Source organism: Schistocerca americana, unplaced genomic scaffold, assembly GCF_021461395.2.
Source record: "Schistocerca americana isolate TAMUIC-IGC-003095 unplaced genomic scaffold, iqSchAmer2.1 HiC_scaffold_637, whole genome shotgun sequence".
In the NCBI taxonomy this organism is placed as follows: Eukaryota; Metazoa; Arthropoda; class Insecta; order Orthoptera; family Acrididae; genus Schistocerca; species Schistocerca americana.
The window spans coordinates 20,108-35,064 of record NW_025726387.1 but is presented as its reverse complement, the minus strand read 5'-3'; the positions used below and the strand labels follow the sequence as shown (position 1 = coordinate 35,064).

At 53.7% G+C, this 14,957-nt stretch overlaps 25 non-coding genes across 25 annotated transcripts; 19 read left to right on the top strand and 6 right to left on the bottom strand.

Moving 5' to 3' along the window:
- Positions 1 to 138: 138 nt before the first annotated feature.
- Positions 139 to 212, top strand: Trnav-aac. Its single transcript has one exon. It is a non-coding gene; the product is annotated as a tRNA-Val (tRNA).
- Positions 213 to 805: 593 nt separating this feature from the next.
- Positions 806 to 877, bottom strand: Trnag-ucc. The gene has a single exon. It is a non-coding gene; the product is annotated as a tRNA-Gly (tRNA).
- A 342-nt stretch (positions 878 to 1,219) lies between these two features.
- Positions 1,220 to 1,290, top strand: Trnag-gcc. The gene has a single exon. It is a non-coding gene; the product is annotated as a tRNA-Gly (tRNA).
- A 381-nt stretch (positions 1,291 to 1,671) lies between these two features.
- Positions 1,672 to 1,744, top strand: Trnam-cau. The gene has a single exon. It is a non-coding gene; the product is annotated as a tRNA-Met (tRNA).
- Positions 1,745 to 2,505: 761 nt separating this feature from the next.
- Positions 2,506 to 2,579, top strand: Trnai-aau. Its single transcript has one exon. It is a non-coding gene; the product is annotated as a tRNA-Ile (tRNA).
- Positions 2,580 to 3,172: 593 nt separating this feature from the next.
- On the bottom strand, positions 3,173 to 3,244 carry Trnag-ucc. Its single transcript has one exon. It is a non-coding gene; the product is annotated as a tRNA-Gly (tRNA).
- A 342-nt stretch (positions 3,245 to 3,586) lies between these two features.
- On the top strand, positions 3,587 to 3,657 carry Trnag-gcc. Its single transcript has one exon. It is a non-coding gene; the product is annotated as a tRNA-Gly (tRNA).
- A 381-nt stretch (positions 3,658 to 4,038) lies between these two features.
- Positions 4,039 to 4,111, top strand: Trnam-cau. The gene has a single exon. It is a non-coding gene; the product is annotated as a tRNA-Met (tRNA).
- Positions 4,112 to 4,878: 767 nt separating this feature from the next.
- Trnav-aac lies at positions 4,879 to 4,952 on the top strand. The gene has a single exon. It is a non-coding gene; the product is annotated as a tRNA-Val (tRNA).
- Positions 4,953 to 5,545: 593 nt separating this feature from the next.
- On the bottom strand, positions 5,546 to 5,617 carry Trnag-ucc. The gene has a single exon. It is a non-coding gene; the product is annotated as a tRNA-Gly (tRNA).
- Positions 5,618 to 5,959: 342 nt separating this feature from the next.
- Positions 5,960 to 6,030, top strand: Trnag-gcc. Its single transcript has one exon. It is a non-coding gene; the product is annotated as a tRNA-Gly (tRNA).
- Positions 6,031 to 6,411: 381 nt separating this feature from the next.
- On the top strand, positions 6,412 to 6,484 carry Trnam-cau. The gene has a single exon. It is a non-coding gene; the product is annotated as a tRNA-Met (tRNA).
- Positions 6,485 to 7,245: 761 nt separating this feature from the next.
- Positions 7,246 to 7,319, top strand: Trnai-aau. Its single transcript has one exon. It is a non-coding gene; the product is annotated as a tRNA-Ile (tRNA).
- A 593-nt stretch (positions 7,320 to 7,912) lies between these two features.
- Positions 7,913 to 7,984, bottom strand: Trnag-ucc. The gene has a single exon. It is a non-coding gene; the product is annotated as a tRNA-Gly (tRNA).
- A 342-nt stretch (positions 7,985 to 8,326) lies between these two features.
- On the top strand, positions 8,327 to 8,397 carry Trnag-gcc. The gene has a single exon. It is a non-coding gene; the product is annotated as a tRNA-Gly (tRNA).
- A 381-nt stretch (positions 8,398 to 8,778) lies between these two features.
- Positions 8,779 to 8,851, top strand: Trnam-cau. Its single transcript has one exon. It is a non-coding gene; the product is annotated as a tRNA-Met (tRNA).
- A 760-nt stretch (positions 8,852 to 9,611) lies between these two features.
- Positions 9,612 to 9,685, top strand: Trnai-aau. The gene has a single exon. It is a non-coding gene; the product is annotated as a tRNA-Ile (tRNA).
- Positions 9,686 to 10,278: 593 nt separating this feature from the next.
- On the bottom strand, positions 10,279 to 10,350 carry Trnag-ucc. Its single transcript has one exon. It is a non-coding gene; the product is annotated as a tRNA-Gly (tRNA).
- A 342-nt stretch (positions 10,351 to 10,692) lies between these two features.
- Trnag-gcc lies at positions 10,693 to 10,763 on the top strand. Its single transcript has one exon. It is a non-coding gene; the product is annotated as a tRNA-Gly (tRNA).
- Positions 10,764 to 11,144: 381 nt separating this feature from the next.
- Positions 11,145 to 11,217, top strand: Trnam-cau. The gene has a single exon. It is a non-coding gene; the product is annotated as a tRNA-Met (tRNA).
- Positions 11,218 to 11,977: 760 nt separating this feature from the next.
- Trnai-aau lies at positions 11,978 to 12,051 on the top strand. Its single transcript has one exon. It is a non-coding gene; the product is annotated as a tRNA-Ile (tRNA).
- Positions 12,052 to 12,644: 593 nt separating this feature from the next.
- On the bottom strand, positions 12,645 to 12,716 carry Trnag-ucc. Its single transcript has one exon. It is a non-coding gene; the product is annotated as a tRNA-Gly (tRNA).
- Positions 12,717 to 13,058: 342 nt separating this feature from the next.
- On the top strand, positions 13,059 to 13,129 carry Trnag-gcc. Its single transcript has one exon. It is a non-coding gene; the product is annotated as a tRNA-Gly (tRNA).
- Positions 13,130 to 13,510: 381 nt separating this feature from the next.
- Trnam-cau lies at positions 13,511 to 13,583 on the top strand. The gene has a single exon. It is a non-coding gene; the product is annotated as a tRNA-Met (tRNA).
- Positions 13,584 to 14,343: 760 nt separating this feature from the next.
- On the top strand, positions 14,344 to 14,417 carry Trnai-aau. The gene has a single exon. It is a non-coding gene; the product is annotated as a tRNA-Ile (tRNA).
- The last annotated feature ends 540 nt before the right edge of the window (positions 14,418 to 14,957 follow it).

Here is a 14,957-nt window from a genome sequence, read left to right as displayed (position 1 = left end):
CTGCTCGCAATATAGCTACTGTTTCGTGACCGTCAGCAGAATATAGACTAGGGAAGCAGACACACGACGACCATAGAAATGGTGTATGGCTTCATGCCACCTGTTTCCAGCGTAGGGCTGAGCAACTGCATCTGCCGAGGCCCGTTAGCTCAGTTGGTTAGAGCGTCGTGCTAACAACGCGAAGGTCGTGGGTTCGATCCCCCCACGGGCCACTACTCTTTTACTACTACGAAAAGGCAGCGCCGATTTCAGCTGGCGAGTGTGATGACCAGAAGATCATCACCCTGCGTGGAAGTTGACAGAGGATCCGAACCCGACTCGTCGGGAAGCGCTACAGCATTCACTCGGCAATGGCCATAATATCTTGAATACACTGGTTCTCAACCGATAAAGAGAAAATGAAAGAAAGTGTCCGATTGCCGATGCGTAACAACTTTGGCCCTTGTCAGTACTTGGGCGGGTGAGCGCATGGGAACACAGGGCACTATTTGCACTTTTACTTCCTATTTTTGTTTCTCCTTTGTTTTCGGAGCTACAGCCCGATTCGGTCAGGGAGACGCCACCGTGAAATGAAGGGGACGTGCTGTGTGTCCATCGCCTCGCCTCTCCTTAGCTCTCTCAGTCGTTTCTCGTGCTTGTCGTTTTGATAAAGGCCGATTTGAGAGCGTCAGCTCTCGCGTCAGCTGAGCAAAGTCGAGACAAGTCGAGACACACTAAGGGCTGGTATGCAGCGAGTAAGAGGGCGAAAAAACAATAATTTAAGAGCGCGTGGCAAAAGTACTCATACGCGAAATTAAAAGCCTGCTGCGGTGGCCGGGAATCGAACCCGGATCAACTGCTTGGAAGGCAACTATGCTGACCATTACACCACCACCGCACAAGCGAGCGCGGCGCGTCCGCGCTGTATCGGCTTCCCGCCAGTCGGCAGCGGCCGAAGGCGATCGTACCTGGCAGGCGCATTTCGAGGCAGGCTAGGGGAGCACATCCAGACGCATTCGGACAGCGTATCCGCGCACATTTCGCATCCTTTGGCAAGAGTTGGGCGCCGGCGACGCAAGAGTACGCAGAGGACCGCGTTCTGGCGGCATTTTTAAGCAGTGCAGTGCAGGATTCAGCGTCTGCAGCATCTTTCCCACAGAATGCTACGGCGCTTGACGGCAGTCCCACTTTCCCTTGAGACATCTGCTCGGGAAGCAGCGTCAAGTTACCGCTGGCCCCAGCATCGGTGGTTCAGTGGTAGAATGCTCGCCTGCCACGCGGGCGGCCCGGGTTCGATTCCCGGCCGATGCATCATTTTGCTTTTCCCGCGATGATGCTGCCGCGTGGCTTGAGCGCTTGAGATGCACGATCCACAAGAATGTGTAGCTGGATTTCCCTTGAGAAGGACCGAGAACGCAGCACTCGCGGGTCCCCACTAGGACGCTCGCATCATGTTCTACAGACTAGCGTCGGCCTGGCCTCACAAGTTGCCGGGTCCGGGTGCCTCCGAGGCTCTGAACTTTAACGACAAGGAGTGCTGCCTATCGTTGCAACAGCTGCAGCAGCACCGCAATCAACTGGGCCGGCAGTGCACGTGTAGCAACAGAACACGTTATCCAGGAAGTACAGTGTCTCTACGTCTAATATTGGGTACGGCATTTACCCAGTTTGCAGGACAAGCGGTGCACCCGTGCCTCGGTAGCGCAGTAGGCAGCGCGTAAGTCTCATAATCTTAAGGTCGTGAGTTCGATCCTCACCCGGGGCATTTAATTTTCTGTGACTGATGGTGGTGCTGTTGCTAGGGCGCCAACGTATTTCTTGTTTGTTATCCACAACGTTTCAACGCTTCAGCGGGAAAATGTTTACTTCCTGTTATTGCTACTTACAGCTTCCCTTTTCCTCTTCTTCCAGCAGAGCATGAAGCCAAAAGCATTGCTCTGCGACGTTTGAGGTGCGCGCCTTGCCAGTCACTATGTGCAAAGATGCTCGCAAAGAGAGAGGGGCGCCGACGCGGCACTCGACACGAAATGCGACAAGCGACCGTACGAACGGTCGAACGAAACGGCCACATCCGGTGTGGTCTAGTGGCGCCGGCACGGTAGCTCAGCGTGTTCGGTCAGAGGGTTAGCAGCCCTCTGTAATAAAAAAAACTGAGCTAATCGATCAACAACGAACTATACGGCTGTCTTACGACGTCCGCCCCGAGCAGATGCAACGAACAAAAGGAATCAAAACGAGATTTAAAAAAAAAAAAAAAAAAAAAAAAAAAAGTGGCTAGGATACCTGGCTTTCACCCAGGAGGCCCGGGTTCGATTCCCGGTACCGGAACGGAATTTTTTCCACACGAATCGTGACAGGTTTGAGCTGTCCGAGCGGCCGTTTCCCGTCCTGCTCGCAATATAGCTACTGTTTCGTGACCGTCAGCAGAATATAGACTAGGGAAGCAGACACACGACGACCATAGAAATGGTGTATGGCTTCATGCCACCTGTTTCCAGCGTAGGGCTGAGCAACTGCATCTGCCGAGGCCCGTTAGCTCAGTTGGTTAGAGCGTCGTGCTAATAACGCGAAGGTCGTGGGTTCGATCCCCCCACGGGCCACTACTCTTTTACTACTACGAAAAGGCAGCGCCGATTTCAGCTGGCGAGTGTGATGACCAGAAGATCATCACCCTGCGTGGAAGTTGACAGAGGATCCGAACCCGACTCGTCTGGAAGCGCTACAGCATTCACTCGGCAATGGCCATAATATCTTGAATACACTGGTTCTCAACCGATAAAGAGAAAATGAAAGAAAGTGTCCGATTGCCGATGCGTAACAACTTTGGCCCTTGTCAGTACTTGGGCGGGTGAGCGCATGGGAACACAGGGCACTATTTGCACTTTTACTTCCTATTTTTGTTTCTCCTTTGTTTTCGGAGCTACAGCCCGATTCGGTCAGGGAGACGCCACCGTGAAATGAAGGGGACGTGCTGTGTGTCCATCGCCTCGCCTCTCCTTAGCTCTCTCAGTCGTTTCTCGTGCTTGTCGTTTTGATAAAGGCCGATTTGAGAGCGTCAGCTCTCGCGTCAGCTGAGCAAAGTCGAGACAAGTCGAGACACACTAAGGGCTGGTATGCAGCGAGTAAGAGGGCGAAAAAACAATAATTTAAGAGCGCGTGGCAAAAGTACTCATACGCGAAATTAAAAGCCTGCTGCGGTGGCCGGGAATCGAACCCGGATCAACTGCTTGGAAGGCAACTATGCTGACCATTACACCACCACCGCACAAGCGAGCGCAGCGCGTCCGCGCTGTATCGGCTTCCCGCCAGTCGGCAGCGGCCGAAGGTGATCGTACCTGGCAGGCGCATTTCGAGGCAGGCTAGGGGAGCACATCCAGACGCATTCGGACAGCGTATCCGCGCACATTTCGCATCCTTTGGCAAGAGTTGGGCGCCGGCGACGCAAGAGTACGCAGAGGACCGCGTTCTGGCGGCATTTTTAAGCAGTGCAGTGCAGGATTCAGCGTCTGCAGCATCTTTCCCACAGAATGCTACGGCGCTTGACGGCAGTCCCACTTTCCCTTGAGACATCTGCTCGGGAAGCAGCGTCAAGTTACCGCTGGCCCCAGCATCGGTGGTTCAGTGGTAGAATGCTCGCCTGCCACGCGGGCGGCCCGGGTTCGATTCCCGGCCGATGCATCATTTTGCTTTTCCCGCGATGATGCTGCCGCGTGGCTTGAGCGCTTGAGATGCACGATCCACAAGAATGTGTAGCTGGATTTCCCTTGAGAAGGACCGAGAACGCAGCACTCGCGGGTCCCCACTAGGACGCTCGCATCATGTTCTACAGACTAGCGTCGGCCTGGCCTCACAAGTTGCCGGGTCCGGGTGCCTCCGAGGCTCTGAACTTTAACGACAAGGAGTGCTGCCTATCGTTGCAACAGCTGCAGCAGCACCGCAATCAACTGGGCCGGCAGTGCACGTGTAGCAACAGAACACGTTATCCAGGAAGTACAGTGTCTCTACGTCTAATATTGGGTACGGCATTTACCCAGTTTGCAGGACAAGCGGTGCACCCGTGCCTCGGTAGCGCAGTAGGCAGCGCGTAAGTCTCATAATCTTAAGGTCGTGAGTTCGATCCTCACCCGGGGCATTTAATTTTCTGTGACTGATGGTGGTGCTGTTGCTAGGGCGCCAACGTATTTCTTGTTTGTTATCCACAACGTTTCAACGCTTCAGCGGGAAAATGTTTACTTCCTGTTATTGCTACTTACAGCTTCCCTTTTCCTCTTCTTCCAGCAGAGCATGAAGCCAAAAGCATTGCTCTGCGACGTTTGAGGTGCGCGCCTTGCCAGTCACTATGTGCAAAGATGCTCGCAAAGAGAGAGGGGCGCCGACGCGGCACTCGACACGAAATGCGACAAGCGACCGTACGAACGGTCGAACGAAACGGCCACATCCGGTGTGGTCTAGTGGCGCCGGCACGGTAGCTCAGCGTGTTCGGTCAGAGGGTTAGCAGCCCTCTGTAATAAAAAAAACTGAGCTAATCGATCAACAACGAACTATACGGCTGTCTTACGACGTCCGCCCCGAGCAGATGCAACGAACAAAAGGAATCAAAACGAGATTTAAAAAAAAAAAAAAAAAAAAAAAAAAAAAAAAAAGTGGCTAGGATACCTGGCTTTCACCCAGGAGGCCCGGGTTCGATTCCCGGTACCGGAACGGAATTTTTTCCACACGAATCGTGACAGGTTTGAGCTGTCCGAGCGGCCGTTTCCCGTCCTGCTCGCAATATAGCTACTGTTTCGTGACCGTCAGCAGAATATAGACTAGGGAAGCAGACACACGACGACCATAGAAATGGTGTATGGCTTCATGCCACCTGTTTCCAGCGTAGGGCTGAGCAACTGCATCTGCCGAGGCCCGTTAGCTCAGTTGGTTAGAGCGTCGTGCTAACAACGCGAAGGTCGTGGGTTCGATCCCCCCACGGGCCACTACTCTTTTACTACTACGAAAAGGCAGCGCCGATTTCAGCTGGCGAGTGTGATGACCAGAAGATCATCACCCTGCGTGGAAGTTGACAGAGGATCCGAACCCGACTCGTCGGGAAGCGCTACAGCATTCACTCGGCAATGGCCATAATATCTTGAATACACTGGTTCTCAACCGATAAAGAGAAAATGAAAGAAAGTGTCCGATTGCCGATGCGTAACAACTTTGGCCCTTGTCAGTACTTGGGCGGGTGAGCGCATGGGAACACAGGGCACTATTTGCACTTTTACTTCCTATTTTTGTTTCTCCTTTGTTTTCGGAGCTACAGCCCGATTCGGTCAGGGAGACGCCACCGTGAAATGAAGGGGACGTGCTGTGTGTCCATCGCCTCGCCTCTCCTTAGCTCTCTCAGTCGTTTCTCGTGCTTGTCGTTTTGATAAAGGCCGATTTGAGAGCGTCAGCTCTCGCGTCAGCTGAGCAAAGTCGAGACAAGTCGAGACACACTAAGGGCTGGTATGCAGCGAGTAAGAGGGCGAAAAAACAATAATTTAAGAGCGCGTGGCAAAAGTACTCATACGCGAAATTAAAAGCCTGCTGCGGTGGCCGGGAATCGAACCCGGATCAACTGCTTGGAAGGCAACTATGCTGACCATTACACCACCACCGCACAAGCGAGCGCGGCGCGTCCGCGCTGTATCGGCTTCCCGCCAGTCGGCAGCGGCCGAAGGCGATCGTACCTGGCAGGCGCATTTCGAGGCAGGCTAGGGGAGCACATCCAGACGCATTCGGACAGCGTATCCGCGCACATTTCGCATCCTTTGGCAAGAGTTGGGCGCCGGCGACGCAAGAGTACGCAGAGGACCGCGTTCTGGCGGCATTTTTAAGCAGTGCAGTGCAGGATTCAGCGTCTGCAGCATCTTTCCCACAGAATGCTACGGCGCTTGACGGCAGTCCCACTTTCCCTTGAGACATCTGCTCGGGAAGCAGCGTCAAGTTACCGCTGGCCCCAGCATCGGTGGTTCAGTGGTAGAATGCTCGCCTGCCACGCGGGCGGCCCGGGTTCGATTCCCGGCCGATGCATCATTTTGCTTTTCCCGCGATGATGCTGCCGCGTGGCTTGAGCGCTTGAGATGCACGATCCACAAGAATGTGTAGCTGGATTTCCCTTGAGAAGGACCGAGAACGCAGCACTCGCGGGTCCCCACTAGGACGCTCGCATCATGTTCTACAGACTAGCGTCGGCCTGGCCTCACAAGTTGCCGGGTCCGGGTGCCTCCGAGGCTCTGAACTTTAACGACAAGGAGTGCTGCCTATCGTTGCAACAGCTGCAGCAGCACCGCAATCAACTGGGCCGGCAGTGCACGTGTAGCAACAGAACACGTTATCCAGGAAGTACAGTGTCTCTACGTCTAATATTGGGTACGGCATTTACCCAGTTTGCAGGACAAGCGGTGCACCCGTGCCTCGGTAGCGCAGTAGGCAGCGCGTAAGTCTCATAATCTTAAGGTCGTGAGTTCGATCCTCACCCGGGGCATTTAATTTTCTGTGACTGATGGTGGTGCTGTTGCTAGGGCGCCAACGTATTTCTTGTTTGTTATCCACAACGTTTCAACGCTTCAGCGGGAAAATGTTTACTTCCTGTTATTGCTACTTACAGCTTCCCTTTTCCTCTTCTTCCAGCAGAGCATGAAGCCAAAAGCATTGCTCTGCGACGTTTGAGGTGCGCGCCTTGCCAGTCACTATGTGCAAAGATGCTCGCAAAGAGAGAGGGGCGCCGACGCGGCACTCGACACGAAATGCGACAAGCGACCGTACGAACGGTCGAACGAAACGGCCACATCCGGTGTGGTCTAGTGGCGCCGGCACGGTAGCTCAGCGTGTTCGGTCAGAGGGTTAGCAGCCCTCTGTAATAAAAAAAACTGAGCTAATCGATCAACAACGAACTATACGGCTGTCTTACGACGTCCGCCCCGAGCAGATGCAACGAACAAAAGGAATCAAAACGAGATTTAAAAAAAAAAAAAAAAAAAAAAAAAAAAGTGGCTAGGATACCTGGCTTTCACCCAGGAGGCCCGGGTTCGATTCCCGGTACCGGAACGGAATTTTTTCCACACGAATCGTGACAGGTTTGAGCTGTCCGAGCGGCCGTTTCCCGTCCTGCTCGCAATATAGCTACTGTTTCGTGACCGTCAGCAGAATATAGACTAGGGAAGCAGACACACGACGACCATAGAAATGGTGTATGGCTTCATGCCACCTGTTTCCAGCGTAGGGCTGAGCAACTGCATCTGCCGAGGCCCGTTAGCTCAGTTGGTTAGAGCGTCGTGCTAATAACGCGAAGGTCGTGGGTTCGATCCCCCCACGGGCCACTACTCTTTTACTACTACGAAAAGGCAGCGCCGATTTCAGCTGGCGAGTGTGATGACCAGAAGATCATCACCCTGCGTGGAAGTTGACAGAGGATCCGAACCCGACTCGTCGGGAAGCGCTACAGCATTCACTCGGCAATGGCCATAATATCTTGAATACACTGGTTCTCAACCGATAAAGAGAAAATGAAAGAAAGTGTCCGATTGCCGATGCGTAACAACTTTGGCCCTTGTCAGTACTTGGGCGGGTGAGCGCATGGGAACACAGGGCACTATTTGCACTTTTACTTCCTATTTTTGTTTCTCCTTTGTTTTCGGAGCTACAGCCCGATTCGGTCAGGGAGACGCCACCGTGAAATGAAGGGGACGTGCTGTGTGTCCATCGCCTCGCCTCTCCTTAGCTCTCTCAGTCGTTTCTCGTGCTTGTCGTTTTGATAAAGGCCGATTTGAGAGCGTCAGCTCTCGCGTCAGCTGAGCAAAGTCGAGACAAGTCGAGACACACTAAGGGCTGGTATGCAGCGAGTAAGAGGGCGAAAAAACAATAATTTAAGAGCGCGTGGCAAAAGTACTCATACGCGAAATTAAAAGCCTGCTGCGGTGGCCGGGAATCGAACCCGGATCAACTGCTTGGAAGGCAACTATGCTGACCATTACACCACCACCGCACAAGCGAGCGCGGCGCGTCCGCGCTGTATCGGCTTCCCGCCAGTCGGCAGCGGCCGAAGGCGATCGTACCTGGCAGGCGCATTTCGAGGCAGGCTAGGGGAGCACATCCAGACGCATTCGGACAGCGTATCCGCGCACATTTCGCATCCTTTGGCAAGAGTTGGGCGCCGGCGACGCAAGAGTACGCAGAGGACCGCGTTCTGGCGGCATTTTTAAGCAGTGCAGTGCAGGATTCAGCGTCTGCAGCATCTTTCCCACAGAATGCTACGGCGCTTGACGGCAGTCCCACTTTCCCTTGAGACATCTGCTCGGGAAGCAGCGTCAAGTTACCGCTGGCCCCAGCATCGGTGGTTCAGTGGTAGAATGCTCGCCTGCCACGCGGGCGGCCCGGGTTCGATTCCCGGCCGATGCATCATTTTGCTTTTCCCGCGATGATGCTGCCGCGTGGCTTGAGCGCTTGAGATGCACGATCCACAAGAATGTGTAGCTGGATTTCCCTTGAGAAGGACCGAGAACGCAGCACTCGCGGGTCCCCACTAGGACGCTCGCATCATGTTCTACAGACTAGCGTCGGCCTGGCCTCACAAGTTGCCGGGTCCGGGTGCCTCCGAGGCTCTGAACTTTAACGACAAGGAGTGCTGCCTATCGTTGCAACAGCTGCAGCAGCACCGCAATCAACTGGGCCGGCAGTGCACGTGTAGCAACAGAACACGTTATCCAGGAAGTACAGTGTCTCTACGTCTAATATTGGGTACGGCATTTACCCAGTTTGCAGGACAAGCGGTGCACCCGTGCCTCGGTAGCGCAGTAGGCAGCGCGTAAGTCTCATAATCTTAAGGTCGTGAGTTCGATCCTCACCCGGGGCATTTAATTTTCTGTGACTGATGGTGGTGCTGTTGCTAGGGCGCCAACGTATTTCTTGTTTGTTATCCACAACGTTTCAACGCTTCAGCGGGAAAATGTTTACTTCCTGTTATTGCTACTTACAGCTTCCCTTTTCCTCTTCTTCCAGCAGAGCATGAAGCCAAAAGCATTGCTCTGCGACGTTTGAGGTGCGCGCCTTGCCAGTCACTATGTGCAAAGATGCTCGCAAAGAGAGAGGGGCGCCGACGCGGCACTCGACACGAAATGCGACAAGCGACCGTACGAACGGTCGAACGAAACGGCCACATCCGGTGTGGTCTAGTGGCGCCGGCACGGTAGCTCAGCGTGTTCGGTCAGAGGGTTAGCAGCCCTCTGTAATAAAAAAAACTGAGCTAATCGATCAACAACGAACTATACGGCTGTCTTACGACGTCCGCCCCGAGCAGATGCAACGAACAAAAGGAATCAAAACGAGATTTAAAAAAAAAAAAAAAAAAAAAAAAAAAGTGGCTAGGATACCTGGCTTTCACCCAGGAGGCCCGGGTTCGATTCCCGGTACCGGAACGGAATTTTTTCCACACGAATCGTGACAGGTTTGAGCTGTCCGAGCGGCCGTTTCCCGTCCTGCTCGCAATATAGCTACTGTTTCGTGACCGTCAGCAGAATATAGACTAGGGAAGCAGACACACGACGACCATAGAAATGGTGTATGGCTTCATGCCACCTGTTTCCAGCGTAGGGCTGAGCAACTGCATCTGCCGAGGCCCGTTAGCTCAGTTGGTTAGAGCGTCGTGCTAATAACGCGAAGGTCGTGGGTTCGATCCCCCCACGGGCCACTACTCTTTTACTACTACGAAAAGGCAGCGCCGATTTCAGCTGGCGAGTGTGATGACCAGAAGATCATCACCCTGCGTGGAAGTTGACAGAGGATCCGAACCCGACTCGTCGGGAAGCGCTACAGCATTCACTCGGCAATGGCCATAATATCTTGAATACACTGGTTCTCAACCGATAAAGAGAAAATGAAAGAAAGTGTCCGATTGCCGATGCGTAACAACTTTGGCCCTTGTCAGTACTTGGGCGGGTGAGCGCATGGGAACACAGGGCACTATTTGCACTTTTACTTCCTATTTTTGTTTCTCCTTTGTTTTCGGAGCTACAGCCCGATTCGGTCAGGGAGACGCCACCGTGAAATGAAGGGGACGTGCTGTGTGTCCATCGCCTCGCCTCTCCTTAGCTCTCTCAGTCGTTTCTCGTGCTTGTCGTTTTGATAAAGGCCGATTTGAGAGCGTCAGCTCTCGCGTCAGCTGAGCAAAGTCGAGACAAGTCGAGACACACTAAGGGCTGGTATGCAGCGAGTAAGAGGGCGAAAAAACAATAATTTAAGAGCGCGTGGCAAAAGTACTCATACGCGAAATTAAAAGCCTGCTGCGGTGGCCGGGAATCGAACCCGGATCAACTGCTTGGAAGGCAACTATGCTGACCATTACACCACCACCGCACAAGCGAGCGCGGCGCGTCCGCGCTGTATCGGCTTCCCGCCAGTCGGCAGCGGCCGAAGGCGATCGTACCTGGCAGGCGCATTTCGAGGCAGGCTAGGGGAGCACATCCAGACGCATTCGGACAGCGTATCCGCGCACATTTCGCATCCTTTGGCAAGAGTTGGGCGCCGGCGACGCAAGAGTACGCAGAGGACCGCGTTCTGGCGGCATTTTTAAGCAGTGCAGTGCAGGATTCAGCGTCTGCAGCATCTTTCCCACAGAATGCTACGGCGCTTGACGGCAGTCCCACTTTCCCTTGAGACATCTGCTCGGGAAGCAGCGTCAAGTTACCGCTGGCCCCAGCATCGGTGGTTCAGTGGTAGAATGCTCGCCTGCCACGCGGGCGGCCCGGGTTCGATTCCCGGCCGATGCATCATTTTGCTTTTCCCGCGATGATGCTGCCGCGTGGCTTGAGCGCTTGAGATGCACGATCCACAAGAATGTGTAGCTGGATTTCCCTTGAGAAGGACCGAGAACGCAGCACTCGCGGGTCCCCACTAGGACGCTCGCATCATGTTCTACAGACTAGCGTCGGCCTGGCCTCACAAGTTGCCGGGTCCGGGTGCCTCCGAGGCTCTGAACTTTAACGACAAGGAGTGCTGCCTATCGTTGCAACAGCTGCAGCAGCACCGCAATCAACTGGGCCGGCAGTGCACGTGTAGCAACAGAACACGTTATCCAGGAAGTACAGTGTCTCTACGTCTAATATTGGGTACGGCATTTACCCAGTTTGCAGGACAAGCGGTGCACCCGTGCCTCGGTAGCGCAGTAGGCAGCGCGTAAGTCTCATAATCTTAAGGTCGTGAGTTCGATCCTCACCCGGGGCATTTAATTTTCTGTGACTGATGGTGGTGCTGTTGCTAGGGCGCCAACGTATTTCTTGTTTGTTATCCACAACGTTTCAACGCTTCAGCGGGAAAATGTTTACTTCCTGTTATTGCTACTTACAGCTTCCCTTTTCCTCTTCTTCCAGCAGAGCATGAAGCCAAAAGCATTGCTCTGCGACGTTTGAGGTGCGCGCCTTGCCAGTCACTATGTGCAAAGATGCTCGCAAAGAGAGAGGGGCGCCGACGCGGCACTCGACACGAAATGCGACAAGCGACCGTACGAACGGTCGAACGAAACGGCCACATCCGGTGTGGTCTAGTGGCGCCGGCACGGTAGCTCAGCGTGTTCGGTCAGAGGGTTAGCAGCCCTCTGTAATAAAAAAAACTGAGCTAATCGATCAACAACGAACTATACGGCTGTCTTACGACGTCCGCCCCGAGCAGATGCAACGAACAAAAGGAATCAAAACGAGATTTAAAAAAAAAAAAAAAAAAAAAAAAAAAGTGGCTAGGATACCTGGCTTTCACCCAGGAGGCCCGGGTTCGATTCCCGGTACCGGAACGGAATTTTTTCCACACGAATCGTGACAGGTTTGAGCTGTCCGAGCGGCCGTTTCCCGTCCTGCTCGCAATATAGCTACTGTTTCGTGACCGTCAGCAGAATATAGACTAGGGAAGCAGACACACGACGACCATAGAAATGGTGTATGGCTTCATGCCACCTGTTTCCAGCGTAGGGCTGAGCAACTGCATCTGCCGAGGCCCGTTAGCTCAGTTGGTTAGAGCGTCGTGCTAATAACGCGAAGGTCGTGGGTTCGATCCCCCCACGGGCCACTACTCTTTTACTACTACGAAAAGGCAGCGCCGATTTCAGCTGGCGAGTGTGATGACCAGAAGATCATCACCCTGCGTGGAAGTTGACAGAGGATCCGAACCCGACTCGTCGGGAAGCGCTACAGCATTCACTCGGCAATGGCCATAATATCTTGAATACACTGGTTCTCAACCGATAAAGAGAAAATGAAAGAAAGTGTCCGATTGCCGATGCGTAACAACTTTGGCCCTTGTCAGTACTTGGGCGGGTGAGCGCATGGGAACACAGGGCACTATTTGCACTTTTACTTCCTATTTTTGTTTCTCCTTTGTTTTCGGAGCTACAGCCCGATTCGGTCAGGGAGACGCCACCGTGAAATGAAGGGGACGTGCTGTGTGTCCATCGCCTCGCCTCTCCTTAGCTCTCTCAGTCGTTTCTCGTGCTTGTCGTTTTGATAAAGGCCGATTTGAGAGCGTCAGCTCTCGCGTCAGCTGAGCAAAGTCGAGACAAGTCGAGACACACTAAGGGCTGGTATGCAGCGAGTAAGAGGGCGAAAAAACAATAATTTAAGAGCGCGTGGCAAAAGTACTCATACGCGAAATTAAAAGCCTGCTGCGGTGGCCGGGAATCGAACCCGGATCAACTGCTTGGAAGGCAACTATGCTGACCATTACACCACCACCGCACAAGCGAGCGCGGCGCGTCCGCGCTGTATCGGCTTCCCGCCAGTCGGCAGCGGCCGAAGGCGATCGTACCTGGCAGGCGCATTTCGAGGCAGGCTAGGGGAGCACATCCAGACGCATTCGGACAGCGTATCCGCGCACATTTCGCATCCTTTGGCAAGAGTTGGGCGCCGGCGACGCAAGAGTACGCAGAGGACCGCGTTCTGGCGGCATTTTTAAGCAGTGCAGTGCAGGATTCAGCGTCTGCAGCATCTTTCCCACAGAATGCTACGGCGCTTGACGGCAGTCCCACTTTCCCTTGAGACATCTGCTCGGGAAGCAGCGTCAAGTTACCGCTGGCCCCAGCATCGGTGGTTCAGTGGTAGAATGCTCGCCTGCCACGCGGGCGGCCCGGGTTCGATTCCCGGCCGATGCATCATTTTGCTTTTCCCGCGATGATGCTGCCGCGTGGCTTGAGCGCTTGAGATGCACGATCCACAAGAATGTGTAGCTGGATTTCCCTTGAGAAGGACCGAGAACGCAGCACTCGCGGGTCCCCACTAGGACGCTCGCATCATGTTCTACAGACTAGCGTCGGCCTGGCCTCACAAGTTGCCGGGTCCGGGTGCCTCCGAGGCTCTGAACTTTAACGACAAGGAGTGCTGCCTATCGTTGCAACAGCTGCAGCAGCACCGCAATCAACTGGGCCGGCAGTGCACGTGTAGCAACAGAACACGTTATCCAGGAAGTACAGTGTCTCTACGTCTAATATTGGGTACGGCATTTACCCAGTTTGCAGGACAAGCGGTGCACCCGTGCCTCGGTAGCGCAGTAGGCAGCGCGTAAGTCTCATAATCTTAAGGTCGTGAGTTCGATCCTCACCCGGGGCATTTAATTTTCTGTGACTGATGGTGGTGCTGTTGCTAGGGCGCCAACGTATTTCTTGTTTGTTATCCACAACGTTTCAACGCTTCAGCGGGAAAATGTTTACTTCCTGTTATTGCTACTTACAGCTTCCCTTTTCCTCTTCTTCCAGCAGAGCATGAAGCCAAAAGCATTGCTCTGCGACGTTTGAGGTGCGCGCCTTGCCAGTCACTATGTGCAAAGATGCTCGCAAAGAGAGAGGGGCGCCGACGCGGCACTCGACACGAAATGCGACAAGCGACCGTACGAACGGTCGAACGAAACGGCCACATCCGGTGTGGTCTAGTGGCGCCGGCACGGTAGCTCAGCGTGTTCGGTCAGAGGGTTAGCAGCCCTCTGTAATAAAAAAAACTGAGCTAATCGATCAACAACGAACTATACGGCTGTCTTACGACGTCCGCCCCGAGCAGATGCAACGAACAAAAGGAATCAAAACGAGATTTAAAAAAAAAAAAAAAAAAAAAAAAAAAGTGGCTAGGATACCTGGCTTTCACCCAGGAGGCCCGGGTTCGATTCCCGGTACCGGAACGGAATTTTTTCCACACGAATCGTGACAGGTTTGAGCTGTCCGAGCGGCCGTTTCCCGTCCTGCTCGCAATATAGCTACTGTTTCGTGACCGTCAGCAGAATATAGACTAGGGAAGCAGACACACGACGACCATAGAAATGGTGTATGGCTTCATGCCACCTGTTTCCAGCGTAGGGCTGAGCAACTGCATCTGCCGAGGCCCGTTAGCTCAGTTGGTTAGAGCGTCGTGCTAATAACGCGAAGGTCGTGGGTTCGATCCCCCCACGGGCCACTACTCTTTTACTACTACGAAAAGGCAGCGCCGATTTCAGCTGGCGAGTGTGATGACCAGAAGATCATCACCCTGCGTGGAAGTTGACAGAGGATCCGAACCCGACTCGTCGGGAAGCGCTACAGCATTCACTCGGCAATGGCCATAATATCTTGAATACACTGGTTCTCAACCGATAAAGAGAAAATGAAAGAAAGTGTCCGATTGCCGATGCGTAACAACTTTGGCCCTTGTCAGTACTTGGGCGGGTGAGCGCATGGGAACACAGGGCACTATTTGCACTTTTACTTCCTATTTTTGTTTCTCCTTTGTTTTCGGAGCTACAGCCCGATTCGGTCAGGGAGACGCCACCGTGAAATGAAGGGGACGTGCTGTGTGTCCATCGCCTCGCCTCTCCTTAGCTCTCTCAGTCGTTTCTCGTGCTTGTCGTTTTGATAAAGGCCGATTTGAGAGCGTCAGCTCTCGCGTCAGCTGAGCAAAGTCGAGACAAGTCGAGACACACTAAGGGCTGGTATGCAGCGAGTAAGAGGGCGAAAAAAC